The 17319-nt window shown below is 48.1% G+C and overlaps 1 protein-coding gene across 3 annotated transcripts in view; it reads left to right on the forward strand.

Annotated features, from left to right (window-relative positions):
• Positions 1–17319, forward strand: part of TMEM198 (transmembrane protein 198) — a 104780-nt gene that overhangs the window by 32328 nt on the left and 55133 nt on the right. Inside the window, exon 1 of one of the 3 annotated variants that reach the window (XM_068245945.1) lies at positions 13822–14585. The exons of the other annotated variants lie outside the window; for them this stretch is intronic. The gene's annotated coding sequence lies outside the window, so the exon portion shown is untranslated. Of the gene's footprint in view, positions 1–13821; positions 14586–17319 lie in introns of those variants that run through there. 3 annotated transcript variants of the gene reach the window in all.

Raw genomic sequence — 17319 nt, forward strand, 5'->3', positions numbered from 1 at the left:
GCCAGGATGTATCATCCAGAGCTTGCCTGAGCCTGTTGGGGACGTTCTCATCGACAATCCCAATGGTGAAGTGGGCCCACTGGAATTTGAGAACCTTTCAAATCTTCTTTCTCAGCCATTGGAACAAAAGATGTATGTCACAGAAGTTCAAACTGCCTCTACAAGTAAAAATCTCCCTTCATTGGTGGAAACAGGAAAAGAACTTGAGGAACTGTCTTCAGATCCAGCAGTCAGTCCCTATCGTAATAACGACAGACGCAAGTCTAGCAGGGTGGGGGGCGCATTGTCAGAACTTTTGTGTGCAGCAGAAGTGGAGAATCCCTTGTGTCCAGGAACCCTCCAACATACTGGAACTCAGGGCAGCATTCCTAGCTCTGAAATCTTTTCAGCATCTAATTCTAGGGAAATCAGTATTATTACAGATAGACAATGTGTCAGCAGTAGCTTACATAAGAAGGCAGGGAGGGACGAGGAGTCGAGCACTTCTTCAGGAATCAGTTCACATAATGTCTTGGGCACAGAAACATCTGAATCATCTGACAGCAATTCATCTCCCAGGGCCTCAGAATATACTAGCAGATCGCCTGAGCAGACAGTTTGCCGATCCCAACGAATGGTGTCTCAACAACGACATATTCAACTTGATTGTACAGAAGTGGGGTCTTCCACAGGTGGACCTGTGTGCTTCGACAGAGAACTCGAAGTTACCAAGATACTTATCCCGATATTACCAGCCGACAGCAGAGGCGACAGACTGCCTAACAGCTCAGTGGAACTTCAAGCTGGGGTATGCGTTTCCACCTTTTCCACTAATCTTGAGACTATTACAAAGACTGATACTAGAGTCATGCTCGATCATTCTTATTGCGCCATTCTGGCCGCGGAGACCTTGGTTCACTCTCCTATCAGAGTTGAGTCTGGAGGATCCACTCAGACTGCCCCAGGTCCCAAACCTTCTTTGTCAAGGACAGCTGTTATATCCAAACGTCAACAATCTCAATTTGACGGCCTGGAGGTTGAGAGGCAAAAGTTTCTAGCATTAGGTTGCTCTGAAGAAGTCACGTCTACTTTACTAAAGGCCAGGAAGATTTCCACAAACTCCACATATCATAGAATATGGGGGAAATTTGCAAACTTTGCGTCTGAAAAGAAATTTGACTTTCTTGCTCCCAAAGTACAGGACATTCTAGCCTTCCTTCAAACAGGAGTTGATCTCCAGTTAAGCCTTTCTGCCATAAAGGTTCAAGTCTCAGCACTTTCGGCCTTGACGAGTCATAAATGGGCTTTGAATCCATTAATCATCCAGTTCATACAAGCAGTACAAAAACTGAGACCCCCTAGAAAACCGTTTTTCCCACAGTGGGATCTATGTGTGGTCCTAGAAGTTTTGTCCAATCCACCGTTTCATCCAGTAGAATCAGCGTCCCTGTGGAATACGACACTAAAAACTGTGTTTCTGGTGGCAATTGCCTCAGCAAAGAGAGTATCAGATCTACAAGCCCTAGGCTGTTCAGACAATTTTCTTCAGTTTTATCCTGATAGAGTTGTTCTCAGGCCTGTACTTCAGCATATACCTAAGGTGGCATCGGCTTTCCACATAAATCAGGAATTAACTTTACCCACGTTCATCTCAGACGAACAGTGTCATCCACTGGATGTGGGTAGAAGCATAAAGGCCTATATGAGCAGTACAAGTACCTTCAGATCATCAGATCGCTTGTTTATAAACATTCAGGGTCCAAACAAAGGTAGTGCAGTTACTTCCAGGACAATAGCGAACTGGCTAGTTAAGCTAATACAGTTGTGTTACAAAGCAAGGGGCCTGCCAGTACCTTCCGAGATCCACGCACATTCCACTAGGGGCATGGCAGCCTCGTGGGCATCTTTTACAAAGGTTTCATTGGACACCATTTGTAAAGCGGCCAGTTGGTCATCATCGCATACTTTTCTCAAGCACTACCATGTTGACCCTGCAGCTCTCACTACCTTAAAGTTTGGTGAATCAGTTTTGTCTGTTGTAAAGAAATAAATTATGTTTGTTTTTGCATTTACCCTCCCTCTCTGTCTGATTTTGTAGATCCCATCAGTATGCCGCCATTTCTTTCCAGGAAACAGGAAAATTGTATACTTACCTTCCGGTAATTTTCCTTTCCTGGAATAGAAGATGGCGGCATACGAACCCACCCTCTCGTCCATTCGAGGACTGATTTTCATGAGAATGGCGGGGGGGGGGCGGGCTCTTTGAATTTATAAAATGATCTGTCCAATGGGGGTCAGGGGCGGAGCTAACCCATCAGTATGCCGCCATCTTCTATTCCAGGAAAGGAAAATTACCGGAAGGTAAGTATACAATTTTCCTGTTTCCCTACTATCCATGTCGGCCTGGAGGGGGAATAGTAATTAGCACCACCTGCCGGATGCGCCCGGCTAACGGATAAGTACCGATTGGTCTGTGATCTTTCATTTTCCAAAGACTATAGTCTGATGTGTGTATGAGCCTTTAGTATGGCCTGTGTATGTTTATTTTGACTTTTTATTTTCAATTCAGGTTTTCTTTAAATTGGATCACCATTGCATAGTGTGTGGCTGGCTGGCTTTAATCCCCGGATAACAGACTCTCTTGATTGACCAAAGCTGGGGGAAGTAAATTAAATCTAGCCTCATTTGCAGGGTATTTAGGAAGGTGCTAACCTCTCCTGCTTCCAGTTGTTAGATCTGATTAGATTTACCAGACACTAATTAAGCTGATCAAGGATCGGACAAAATAAACAAAAATACTTCCTGTCCTTCAGTTGGATGCACGGAATTGACTTTTTGGCAGGTTCAATCACTACCAAATCTGGCGGTAATCTCCCTCACCTCAGTATGACCAATCGAAACTTACTACCGATTTTGATAAAATAAAAAAAAAGTTGTTTTGGTAAATCTTCAAAGAACAGGTGGTGGAGGACAGTCAACCACACAGTTATTATTATGTATTTATATAGCACTGGCATCTTCTGCTGCAATTTACAGTACATAGCCATGTCACTGACTGTCCTCAGAGGAGCTCACAATCTAATCCTACCATAGTCATAGTCTAATGTCCTACCATATTATTATTCTGTATTTATATAGCACTGACATCTTCTGCAGCACTTTACATAGTACATAGTCATGTCACTGACTGTCCTCAGAGGAGCTCACAATCTAATCCTACCATAATCATAGTCTAATGTCCTAAAATATTATTATGTATTTATATCGCACTGACATCTTCTGCAGCACTTTACAGAGTACATAGTCATGTCACTGAGGGTGCATACACACATCAGACCATAGTGTTTGGAAAATGAAAGATCACAGACCAATTTTACCCCCTTCCATGTAGTATGAGAGCCATACCTACACAGTCTATTCTATGGAGCTGAACTCCACATCAGACAGAAATCTTTGCAAGATGCTGCACACACAGATGTTGTACACACGCAACAGATCAGTATCTGCAAAAGATCCATTCCTGCAAAATGCATTCATAAGGCCCGTACACACGCCTGACTGCAGGCAACGACGGGTCCGTCGTCACCTCCCGCTCGGCGTGTTTTCAGCAGACAGTCTGGCGTGTGTACAGTCTGTCGGTGAACTGATAAAACTGTTTCTGAGCGATCTGCCGGGCGGATCGCTCAGAAACAGCGGTATCAGTCTGCAGACAGACTGTACACACGCCGGACTGTCGCTGGAACGCCCGCCCAACGGGAGGTGACGACGGACCCGTCGTTGCCTGCTGTCAGACGTGTGTACAGGCCTTTAGTCTATGATATCTGCAGATCCTCATACACACCTTGTTTAAGGGCGCGTTTCCACTTGAGCGGAAACCGCCGCAAATTCGCAGAGTTTCCCCGCAGGCGAATAGTGCGGGGAAACTCTGCCATCGGGTGCAATGGTAACACCGGCCAATCGCTACCGCTAGCGATTCAGCCGGCTTTTCCATCCGAATCGGCGCGGCGGCCCAGGGCCGGGCCGAGGCATAGGCTGGAGAGGCTCCAGCCTCAGGGCGCAGTGTAGGAGAGGGCGCACAATTCATTCAGCTGTCATTTCTAATTATGTTTGAAGCAGAAAGAAATAAGAAAAGGAGATACATGGTAATGACTACAAGCCAGATAACTAGAGATTAAGGTGTAGGGGCCCTGGGCTGCTTCTTAGTCTAATAGCAATCAGTGTGTGACGGCTGGGGTGGGAGGGATGGAGGGGCGCATTTTGGTGTCTCAGCCTTGGGTGCTGGAGGACCTTGTCCCTGCTCTGGGCGCGGGAAGCTGCGGATCCCATAGCAGTGCATGGCATGGCTGATGGGATTCGTCTGCTTTCCCCGCAGACCCGGAAGAGCCGGCTCGCGTCTCGCAGACGCGCGCCGCTCAAGTGGACTCGTGCCCTTACAGACATTCATCTGCAGATCAGATCCACCAGGATGGATCTTCAGATGATTGTCAGATATGCAGATGAATGTCTGTTAAACAAGGTGTGTATGAGATCTGCAGATATCATAGACTATGAATGCAATTTGCAGGAACGGATCTTTTGCAGGAATAGATCTTTTGCAGATTCTGATCTGTTGCATGAGTACAGCATCTTTGTGTGCAGCATCATGCAAAGATTTCGTTCTGACGGGAGTTCAGCTCCATAGACTAGACTGTGTAGAGTATGGCTCTCATACTACATGGAAGGGGGTAAAATTGGTCTGTGATCTTTCATTTTACAAAGACTATGGTCTGATGTGTGTATGCACCCTGACTGTCCTCAGAGGAGCTTGCAATCTAATCCTACCATAGTCATAGTCTAATGTCCTAACATATTATTATTATTATTATGTATGTATAGCACTGACATCCTCTGCAGCACTTTACAGAGTACCTAGTCATGTCACTGACTGTCCTCAGAGGAGCTCACAGTCTAATCCTACCATAGTCATAGTCTTATGTCCTAACATATTATTATTATTATTATTATTATTATTATTATTATTATTATTATTATGTATTTATAGAGCACTGACATCTTCTGCAGCACTTTACAGAGTACCTAGTCATGTCACTGACTGTCCTCAGAGGAACTTACCATGCAATCCTACAATGGTCTAATGCCACAAAATAGGCAATAGTCTTGTACATACTTTAGTTCTCGCTCTAGGCGTTCTTTAAAGTAATCCTGAGACGGATGAATAGAAAAGTTTTATACATACCTGGGGCTCCCTCCAGGCTAATTGGTCCTTTGCCGTTCCTACTCCACCACCTGGATTTTCCGCTATGGATGCTAGGTACTGGTGCCAGTTGGGGCGTAGTGTGCATGCACAGCCTGGCCATGCGTGTGCTCCCCATGCCAGACTGTGCCTGCTCCAACTGGCCCCGACTAGCCAAATTACCGGGACCCATAGCAGAAGATCCAGGTGGCCTGGGAGGACGTTGAGGGAGCGATCGGCCTGACGGGGCTGGGGGAAGCCCCAGGTATGTATAAAACGTTTCTATTCATCCGTTTCAGGTACCCTTTAACGGGCGAACTTGATGTGAGAAATTCACTTTAGGTTGTTCCTGCTCTGCGCCTGGTCATACTTCTTTGACCTGCTACCGCTTCGGTAGTCATCAAAAGTACTCGCATCTATAGTAGAGCCTTACTTATTCTTAGGTTAGTATCTAACTTTAGCGTAGTGCATGTACAAGCTTTTAAGCAGGGATGCTCACCGGAAGAAGTTTCATTTGGATTTCATCCAGGAAATTAAAACACCTGAACGGGTGTGTGTGGGGGAGGTTAAAACTTACCCAGCAGGCATCTTCTTTAACCCGTCCCACGGTGCATCCCACGCTGCGTTCCAAGCTGTGTCACGTGACTACTACTCTTCCTCCTTCAACCCAGAAGTGGTAGTCACGTGACACAGCTTGGAACGCAGCGTGGAACGCACCGTGGGATGAGTTAAAGAAGATGCCTGCTCATTCGGATTTCTTCCGGTGAACATCCCTGCTTATAAGTAAAGGGTGAAAGAGCCCTTAAATCAGGGGTCTCAAACTCAATTTACCTGGGGGCTGCAGGAGGCAAAGTAAGGATGAGGCTGGGCCGCATAAGGAATTTCACAAAAAAAAGTCAATCAGCAGCCCCCCCCCCCTTTTTCCCTTGCATTGATTATTATTTCAAAATCAAATTCACACTGAAGCGAACTATTTTGCCTATTTTACCTTATAGTTCGCTTCAGTGCTCCCATTACAAGTAATCAGCCTTGTCCCCGCCGCAAAACGAGGGCTGCAGAGCCCCCAAATCGCCCAGGGAGCAATCCGCCGGCATTTCCTGGAAGGGGCAGAGCTTTCAGCTTCAGCTCTGCCCCTCCTGACGTCAATCGCCGCACGGATCGCTGCCTCTCCCCTCTCTGTGAAGGAAGAGTGAGAGGGGCGGGCAGAGGCAGCGATGCGCCGCGATTGATGTCAGGAGGGGCAGAGCTGAAGCTGAAAGCTCTGCCCCTTCCAGGAAATGCCGGCGGATTTCCCCCCAGACGATTTGGGGGCTCTGCAGCCCGTGTTTAGCGGTGGAGATGCGGCGGATTACTTGGGAGCACTGAAGAGAACTATAAGGAAGCTTTTGCCGGCGCGGGCCACAAAATATTGTATCAAGGACCGCAAATGGCCCGCGGGCCGTGAGTTTGAGACCCCTGCCTTAAAGGGACAATGAACAGTCAATAAAAATGAAATTGGTACTTACCTGGGGCTTCCTCCAGCCCACCGTAGACCACAAGGTCCCCCGGCATCTTCCTGGCTCCTCTCCCGGTCCCCCTGGCGGCTTTGTTACTGGCAACATTTGGGCTGAAGGTTGGTAGTACACTTCCTGGATGGGCACGCTACGCGTCATTGCGCCAGCCAGCGTGACAGTCCTGCGCATACGTGGTTTCTCAGGTACACTTTAATGTAAAGCTCAGTGTCAGAGCTACAAGGAACAGCGGGTGTCAGTGGCAGTAACTCACCTGCCCGCAAATCATTAGAGGTCTGAAACTCCGCCCCCTCCAGCATCATCATGGCCGTGACCTTTTTTATTTGAAGTGTTCTGAATCTGAAGCTCTTTCCCCCATCTCAGTTTCCCTTTAAAGGATACCTTAGCCCAAAAGAAAATGTAAAAACGGGGGGAGCAGGCATGTGCAGTGGGCTCTCCTCATGCCCCCCCATTCTACTCTGGCACCCTCTCTGATCATGCGCCTGCAGCCGGGAGCGCTTTGCGCACGTGCGTTTAAGGGTGCGCTCCACCTGCGCAGTAGTCACTAACCCTCCCGACCAGGAAGTAGTTTCAGAGGGTTGGTACAGAGTAACGGAGGGCGCTAGAGGAGAACGGGGGGAGGGCAGGGCATGAGGAGAGCCCACCACACATGCCTGCAACCCCCGTTTTTGAATTTTCTTTTGGGCTAAGGTATCCTTTAGTGGAACTAAGGGCTGGTTCACACGGGCGTCTGCTGAGCTTTTGCTTGGCATTGCGTTCAAACGCCAGCGTTTAAAAGCTAGCTTTTGAAAGCTTTTGAAAAGCGTTCAAGGCTAGCAGTTCTGGTCTCTGCTATTGTTTCCTCGCGTTTACTGCCTCTGAAAGCAGCATGTTGCTATTGAGACTAGACGCAACGCTGGGATCTACTGCCAGGCTTTTTATGAAAGCCTGCAAAAGCCAGCTCTAAACGCTCCCATTCACTTGCATGGGATGGCAGTAGATCCCTAAAAACGCTGCGTCTGAAACGCTGCGTTAAACGCCACAAAAACGCCCGTCTGAACCAGCCCTAACATTTGCTGATCCTTGCAGCTCTGAGATAGAGCTTTACCTATTTACGAGACAGGTATTCTTTAAGGCCACATTTTGTAAGGGAACCAATTAACTTATCTGTGCGGTTTTTAGGATGTGGAAGCAAGCCAGCGTGCCCAGAGGAAACCCACACACACATAGGGAGGACATACAAACTCTATGCAGATTCTGGCCTAGATTTAAAACATGGGACCCCAGTGCTGCAAAGAAAGTGCTATCTACTAACCACCCAAAGGTAGCAAACTTGTGTCTCCAGACAGCCAGCCCAGGTTTGTAGGACCAGAATGTAAAATATCGCTCACAATGTGCAATTTTCGATTGGGAATCATCCGCTACTGGAGAATAACGCGCACGTTAATAGGAGCAGTGTGTGCACAACATCACGTGCAGTTTTTGCATGGACAAGTGTCCTCCTAACCAGGTCGCGTTCGTCCCCATATCGCACGCTGTTACCACTGCACACCCGATCAAGCAGGTCGGCCCTACATCTTGCAGCATGTCAGATCGATGCATGCAACCAATTCCGGCTCAAATTGGTCGCATTGTCGATCGGGCATGCTCTTGGCTGCACCGATTCTATCATAATAATCAAATGAATCAGAGATAGTCGATCAGCCACCAAGTCGCCTGATGTATGGCCACCTTAAATGTTTCTTTCTAAACTAATTGTGGCAAAAATAATAATAATGATTGTGTAACGTATATAAATAGTGCTCTGCCTCTCTCAATGGCTGTTTGTAACCACAGCACCTAGAAGCACAATCTAAATTTACATGGCCAATGCTCACAAGCTGTGCCTGCTGTTAATTATACAGATATGAGGTATTTATCCAATTACAATAAAGCACAAAGCTCCCCCCATCAGTCCATGATAAAAATACACACATGTGGGTGGGCTGTGACTGCTGCTATTATGTGGCTCTTGCATGCTGGAGGTGGAGGAGACTGGCTGAGGGGGTGTCAGAGCAGTCTGCCCCCCTTATTATATCAGCCATAGAAAGTGCACATCACTGATGGGCAATGGCTGTGTATAGCGCTGCCAGGCAAAGCTGCGGTGCTTGGAGAATGGTACAGCCCATCTGCTCTGATTCTCTTCCTCCCCCCATGCCTGTCAGCAGTTGGTTGGTCCCGCCTGCTGCTTGTAGTCTAGGAGCTGTCCAGCAGCATCAGGAGGGAGAGGAGGTGGGAGAGGCTGCTGGGAGATCACATGGGGTAGGGTGGGCAGCAATGCAAGAGAGGAGGGGGTGAGGCCAGTCCTGGAGGCTGAGAAGAGGGAGGGAGCACTTGGGGGTGGTGGAGGAGTGCAGGCTGTGGGCTGAGGGATAGATGAGTACAACCACCCATACACTATGCAATCTGACTGTACAATCTTGCCAACATCGCAGTGCTAGAAGACCAAGGGATTGCATGTAACCGTGATACAAAGGTTGCGGAAACGTTCGCTCCCAAAATCACCGGTTGTCGAATTAACCACTGAAAAAATCACAAGATGGGTAGGAGCCTTGAAGGTGCCCACTAATGGTGCAATTTTTTGTGAACAATCGTATTTTCTATAACATTTTCGAGATCAAAACAAAAGTGTATTTCATTGAGCTACGCAACATTGCAAAATCCAACTTGTGATTGTATCTAAACCCTTTATGATTGTATCATTGAGAAATACGCCAATTGTCGGGTTCTACTATTGATATTACTTAGTTATCTTCCCCTCCCGAGGTACGTGCCCCCCAGGGGACGTTTTTTTTTAGTACAGAATTTCTTCAGGGCTCTTTCACACTAGAGGCTGCGGTAGAAAAGGCTGAAAGTCAGCCTTTTGCTTAACGCCAATACATAGCGTTTTCAAAGCGTTTTGAAAGAGTTTTACAGCCCATATGAAAACGTCCTTTTTTTTTTCCTTCTATAAAAATAAGTGAACAAGATAGCTGTAAAACGCTTTGAAAACGCTTTGAAAACGCTGAAGTTGGCGTTTTCCATTGACTATCATTGAAACGCCAACAGCCAACTTCGGCTGTAAACAGCCCTGAAAAAGCTCCTGGGAGCGTTGAAACGCAACGCTCCAAAACGCTGAGTTAGATGTGAAAGGTAAAATGAAAGTCTATGGACTTTCTTTTACCTAGCAAAACGCCAACTTCGGCCGTGGCATTAAAACGCTGAAAAATCCTTCTGGTGTGAAAGGGCCCTTAAAGATCTGAGAAGGCTGGTACCACAAAACGGCGCTTACCACCGACTCACCGCACATACCCGCTGTTCTCCCATCGCCGCAGGCCCCTCTGTCTGCTGTCACTATGACGGCAGAGCTCTGTGAGCCAGTCTGCAGCCAATGTCATTGACTCCTGACCCTGTCCATCAGTGTGAGTCAATGTGATTGGCTCACAGTGATCACGTGGTCAGGAGCCAATGCAATCGCCTCCTGACCAGCGCACAGAGCTCTGCCGTCGGCAGAGAGAAGGGCCAGTGCAGGTGCAGAGCAGCGCGGTTGGCAGTAGCATCGGGTATGTGCGGCAAAGAAGTTGAAATCTACGTCCTGTCAGAGCTGCGCAGCCACCTGCAGGAATTAGATTTCATCTAGTGCGGTCCGCAAGCAGTTAAAATGAATGGTAATGTTCTTCTTGAGGCATTTACTGTCGATCCCACAAACGCCGCAGGCTATCTTATTTTTAAGGACATATGGAGCTTCGAGCATCGGCGGTGTTCACGGTGAGATGTAGGGATGCTCAGCATTCAGATTCTGCGCAATTTTAATTTCCGAACTTCCAATCAGAAATTGGCGTTTCCAAAACTCGGAAAACGGAACTCAGAAATCCTATTTACTGCAGCTCGATAATTTTAGCCAAATCACAGAACTCGGAAGCATTTCACCAATCCAAGAATGCCGAATTTTTAAGCGAAAATCAGATTACTGCAGTATATTTAGACCAATCACAAGAGTGGGATTCTACCGAGTATTCCTGAGTTTTGTGGATGGCCTAAAACCTCTGTGGTATTCCCATTACCGAGGTAAAATTCTGCACCCTGATTGGTCCTATTTTTTTGAGTTAACTAGGAAGTATTTAGCCAATCAGAGTGCAAAAAATTACAAAACAAAAACTTTTGGAAATCACTGGCGGAAATCGGAATTTATGCGGAATCGGAAATTGACATTTCTGACAATCCCTAGTTACATGTCCCCCTAAGGGTGGCCACTAACGATCCAATCTTTTCCATCCAATCTAACCAAATCTATGTAATAGAAGAGTAAACTGAGTGAATATATTGAATGGATAACTATAGACAGTTCCCTTATGTTACATAGACGTGGTAAGATTGGATAAAAAAGATTGGATTGTTAGTGGCCACCCTAAGGGCTTAAAGCCGAAGTACGAGATTAGCGCAGGATAAGATACATTTTCTCCTGAGCTTCCTCCTAGGAGATAATTTTAATTTTCTCTTTTAATTAAAAAGTACTAAAAAGTAGGTGAAATAGTACTACTCAATTATTTTGAGTATTTTTTTTTTCATTCTGGTGGTTAAAATGATATTTTATTAACCAGGAGTGAAAACATCACCTAGTAGAAAACTCAGTAGAAAAGGTGAATTGCATGTGGACCAAAAAGTGTTCAAGAGACAATGAGGCAGGAGAGAGTGAGACATAGACAATGACAGAGTTCATGACAGAGAGACAGAGGGGTGACAGAGAACTAGAGGAAACAGTTTGAGAGTATGCAGGGGAGAGGGGTGACAGTGACAGAATACTGGAGCAGATAGTGTGAGAGTATGCAGGGGAGAGGGGTGACTGTGTGAGTATGCAGGGGAGAGGGGTGACTGTGTGAGAGTACTGGAGAGAGACAGTGTGAGAGTATGCAGGGGAGAGGGGTGACAGTGTGAGGGTATGCAGGGGAGAGGGGTGACTGTGTGAGAGTACTGGAGAGAGACAGTGTGAGAGTATGCAGGGGAGAGGAGTGACAGTGACAGAGTACTGGAGGAGACAGTGTGTGAATATGCAGGGGAGAGGGGTGACAGTGACAGAGTACTGGAGGAGACAGTGTGTGAGTATGCAGGAGAGAGGGGTGACAGTGACAGAGTACTGGAGAGAGACAGTGTGAGAGTATGCAGGGGAGAGGGGTGACAGTGTGAGAGTATGCAGGGGAGAGGGGTGACAGTGACAGAGTACTGGAGGAGACAGTGTGTGAGTATTCAGGGGAGAGGGGTGACAGTGACAGAGTACTGGAGGAGACAGTGTGTGAGTATGCAGGAGAGAGGGGTGACAGTGACAGAGTACTGGAGAGAGACAGTGTGAGAGTATGCAGGGGAGAGGGGTGACAGTGTGAGAGTATGCAGGGGAGAGGGGTGACAGTGACAGAGTACTGGAGGAGACAGTGTGTGAGTATTCAGGGGAGAGGGGTGACAGTGACAGAGTACTGGAGGAGACAGTGTGTGAGTATGCAGGAGAGAGGGGTGACAGTGACAGAGTACTGGAGAGAGACAGTGTGAGAGTATGCAGGGGAGAGGGGTGACAGTGTGAGGGTATGCAGGGGAGAGGGGTGACAGTGACAGAGTACTGGAGGAGACAGTGTGTGAGTATGCAGGGGAGAGGGGTGACTGTGACAGAGTACTGGAGGAGACAAAGTGAGAGTAAGCAGGGGAGAGAGGTGACAGTGACAGAGTACTGGAGAGAGACAGTGTGAGAGTATGCAGGGGAGAGGGGTGACAGTGACAGAGCACTGGAGGAGACAGCGTGAGAGTATGCAGGGGAGAGGGGTGACAGTGTGAGAGTATGCAGGGGAAAGGGGTGACAGTGTGAGAGTATGCAGGGGAGAGGGGTGACAGTGATAGAGTACTGGAGGAGACAGTGTGAGAGTATTCAGGGGAGAGGGGTGACAGTGACAGACTACTGGAGGAGACAGTGTGAGAGTAGGCAGGGGAGAAAGGTTGACAGATTACTGGAGGAGACAGTATGTAAGTATGTAGGGGAGAGGGGTGACAGTGTGAGAGTAGGCAGGGGAAAGGAGTGACAGTGACCGAGTACAGGAGAGAGACAGTGTGAGAGTATGCAGGGGAGAGGGATGACAGTGTGAGAGTACTGGAGGAGACAGTGTGAGAGTCTCCTCCAGACAGTGTGAGAGTATGCGTAGGGAGGGGTGACAGTGTGAGAGTATGTAGGGGAGAGGGGTGGCAGTGTGAGAGTAGGCAGGGGAGAGGGGTGACAGTGTGAAAGTACTGGAGGAGACAGTGTGAGCGTATGCAGGGGAGAGGGGTGACAGTGACAGAATTCAGGAGGAGACAGTGTGAGAGTGGGCAGGGGAGAGGGGTGACAGTGTGAGAGTAAGCAGGGGAGATGGGTGACAGTGACAGAGTACAGGAGGAGACAGTGTGAGAGTATGCAGGGGAGAGGGGTGACAGTGTGAGAGTATGCAGGGGAGATGGGTGACAGTGACAGAGTACAGGAGGAGACAGTGTGAGAGTGGGCAGGGGAGAGGGGTGACAGTGTGAGAGTATGCAGGGGAGAGGAGTGACAGTGTGAGAGTAGGCAGGGGAGAGGGGTGACAGTGACAGAGTACAGGAGGAAACAGTGTGAGAGTGGGCAGGGGAGAGGGGTGACAGTGTGAGAGTATGCAGGGAAGAGGGGTGACAGTGACAGATTACTGGAGGAGACAGTGTGAGAGTAGGCAGGGGAGAAGGGTGACAGTGTGAGAGTAGGCAGGGGAGAGGGGTGACAGTGACAGAGTACTGGAGGAGACAGTGTGAGAGTATGCAGGGGAGAGGGGTGACAGTGTGAGTATGCAGGGGAGAGGGGTGACAGTGTGAGAGTAGGCAGGGAGAGGGGTGACAGAGTACTGGAGGAGACAGTGTGAGAGTATGCAGGGGAAAGGGGTGACAGTGTGAGAGTAGGCAGGGCAGTGGGGTGACAGTGACAGAGTACTAGAACTGGAGGAGACAGTGTGAGAGTGGGCAGGGGAGACAGCGTGAGAGTGGGCAGGGGAGAGGGGTGACAGTGGCAGTGTACTGGAGGAGACAGTGTGATAGAGCAGACACAACGCTCAGGAGGGAAGAGACAGAGAGGGAGGAGGAGGACAGTGTGTGCAGGAGGCAGCTGGAGAGAGGGAGTATAGAGAGAGTGTGGGCAGTTATCTGTAGAGATCAGGCAGTGAGGAGGGGAGGCAGCAGCAGCAGGCAGAGGAGACACACAGGGGGACAGAGGGGTAGCTGAGGGCACTGTGGCTGCCCCATAGGCAGTCAGTGCAGAGCAGGAGGGCAGAGGCAGCAGACACAGCAGAGGGAGGGGAGGAGGGGGAGGGCTCTCATCACAAAGCCCCTCCAGCCGCAGAGGGAGAAGGAAGGAGAGAGCGGAGATGGGGACAAAGAGAGGGAGAGAGTGATGGAGAGAGAGGAGCACAATGGCCGTGTGAGATGAGCCCAGGGATGGGAGAGGCCCCCTCATGCCTGACAGAGACCCCCGACACACCCTGAGGGAGCCCTCCCCGGCTGGCGAGACCCCCAGCATCTCCCCCGCCAGAGAGGATGCCCAGACACGGCTGGCTCCACCATCACTAGAGGGGTGACAGCTCTATGCCAGGGTCCCCATCCCAGGACCCCTCCCACAGATGTGACTTACCCCACCCTAGCTACTGTCACTAATAGCCCAGCACCCCTTCCCTCCCTCTACAGGGCTGCCAGCTGCCCCTCATTATCATCAGCGATGCCCCCAGCTTCTATGGCCAGCCTTGTGCCCCCATCCCTCAACCTGCCACCCCCCAATATCCATCAACATCCTCTGTGGAGTCACTGCTGGAATCTACAGGCTGCTGGTATATAATGTAAGTAGTTTCCATTTTTTTGCTGTTTTAATCTGTGATAAGGTGGCCACGAATGGTCCAATTTCTAGCGAAACATCGTTCAAACGATCAGAGACTATGATCGGATTGGTTGTAAATAATTTCCGTTGATGGGCACAATCGATTTACGAACGATTATAAAACTTGTTGTCTGATTGGATTTTTGACAAACCAAAATTTGGATTTACTTGTTAGTCGTGATAGATAGGAAGCACAGATTGGTTCGTTGATGGTGTAGTGAACGATTTTTCTTCCGATCAGAATTATCTGATCGCTTGAACGATTTTTCGCTAGAAATTGGATCGTTAGTGGCCAGCTTAATGATGCCCCACTATACACCAAACATGGCCTTAATTCCCAAGTGTGCCTGACTATGGATACCCCCTTCCTTTGCCCTGTGAAAACCTCATTATTGATGTAATTGGTGCTCACCAAAACCAGCCTGGTAAAATACCATGTTCTAAGTATGGCAGGCGGTACCTCCCCTCCTGGCAGCTTTTACTGCCCAGCCAAAATATCTCTGCCTTCCTCTTGTACCCCATGGCAACCCCCTTATTGATGCCCACCTACTGTTGTATGTTGTTATTATAAGTAAGACAAGGTTTAACCCTTCTCTTTCCAGGGGGTTTATTTATCCATCAGGAATAGTCAGTCCTGTTTCTGTGCTCTCCCCCCCCCCCCCCGCCCTTGCACCGCTGGTATTGATCCAAGCCCACCATAGCCCCCTTATTGTTGTCTGAGGTATCATAAGTAAAATGAGATGTTCACGTTCAACCCCATTCTTATTGGGGGTCCCAAATCTTCATCAGAACCATCCTGTACCCCACAGCATTCCTGTTATCAATCCAATCATTGGTGCCCATTATAGCCCACCTATTGTTGTATGTTGTTATTTGTAAGTAAGATGAGAGGTTATATCACTTCCTGATCGGTGGTGGGTGGGCGGTCTTAATTTTGCTTTTGGTCAGTACTAATTATGTGCCCCCTGGCATGCTCATTATTGATCCAATTATGGGAGCCCAGCACGACCAGCCTACGGCTGTAGGGTATTATAAGTGGGATGAGGTGAAGCCCCTCTCTGTCTCAAGTGGGGGAAGGGTCTTCATTCTTCAGCAGAAGTGCTGTCAGACCTCATCCTGTATCCCCCGCCTGTTAGCATCCCTGTTATTGATCCAAACCCTGGTACCCACCACCACGATCAGCCTATTGTTTGTTGGGGCTGTGCGGAAGACAAGGGGTTAAACCCTTTCCTCCCTGACGGATTGTGAATTCCAACCATGTGCCCCCCTGGCATCCTGGCTATTGATCCAAACATTTGCCCCCACCTATGATGGCAGGATGCTGTGAGTATGGCAAGATGCTACCCCCCCACCCCCACCCCCTTCTTCCTCTTTGGCAGGCTGTGATGGCTGCTTGTGGTGGGCACTGAATATCCATGGTAAATGGCCCCTCTGGGGGGAGGGAGGGGGTGGTTGGTAGTCGGGGTACATCTGGGTGTTGTGCTTTGCATTGCCATTGGGTCTGGGCTGATGTGTGTACGGCACACGCAGGCCTCAGTGATTGGAAAATGGAATTGTCTCTTGTGTAGTAGCCTGAGGGTGCTTCGTGTCTGCTTCAGCATCCAGGCATTCCCAGTTATCTGTCAGCACTTTCCATCAGGTACATCCTCTGAGGGGGGAGCGGTGTGCTGTGATGAGGGGAGCATTGTAAGGCGCATATGTACAGCCTGATGCTGCTCTACAATGTATGGCGTGTGCAGATCAGCGATGTGATGTGTACCTTCCATGAGTGTTTATGGTTTCTCGTGTGCCTGGGAAGCGTGTGAGGAGCACCAGGCGTAAATGCAGGCAAACACCTCGAAATCGTCTTCTGCTTTCCTTTCAATCATAAAAATCGTCATAAATTAGAATGCTTGAGAATCTGAATCTTAATCTCTGCAAGTGAAAATTATCATTATTATGTATTTATATAGCACTGACATCAGAGGAGCTGACAATCTAATCCCTGCCATCGTCATAGTCTAATATTGTATCATATTATTATTAATATGTATTTATATGGCCTGACATCTTCTGCAGCACTTTACAGAGTACATAGTCATGTCACTGACGGTCCCCAGTGGAGGTCACAATCTAATCCCAGCCATAGTCATAGTCTAATGTCCTACCATATTATTATTATTATTATGTATTTATATTGCACTGACAACTTCTGTAGCACTTTACAGAGTACATAGTCATGTCACTGACTGTCCACGGAGGAGCTCACAATCTAATACCTACCACAGTCATAATGTACTACTATACTATTATGTATTATAACACTGACATCTTTTGCAACACTTTACAGAGTACAGTAAACCCTACCATAGTCATAATCTGAACCTTATTATTGTTATTTATTTACTTATTTATATAGCACTGCCTAGTCATGTCACTGACTGTCCTCAGAGGAGATCACAAACTTTAGAATTTCATATGCACAAGAAGTTAGTGGTAATATTGTTTGTCATTAATCTGTGTACTGTATAAAGCTAAAGTGAAGGGAGTGTGTTGCCAAGCCGTTTCCCTTATTTGTACATCTTTTCTTGATTCTGGAGTGTTGTATTAAAATGTACCTGAAGTAAGAAATAGGCCATATTTATTTCCTTTTAAACAATACCAGTTGCCTGGCAGCCCTGCTGGTCTCTTTTTGGCGGCAGTAGTCTCTGAATCAC

The sequence above is a fragment of the Hyperolius riggenbachi genome, chromosome 7 (genome assembly GCF_040937935.1).
Source record: "Hyperolius riggenbachi isolate aHypRig1 chromosome 7, aHypRig1.pri, whole genome shotgun sequence".
In the NCBI taxonomy this organism is placed as follows: Eukaryota; Metazoa; Chordata; class Amphibia; order Anura; family Hyperoliidae; genus Hyperolius; species Hyperolius riggenbachi.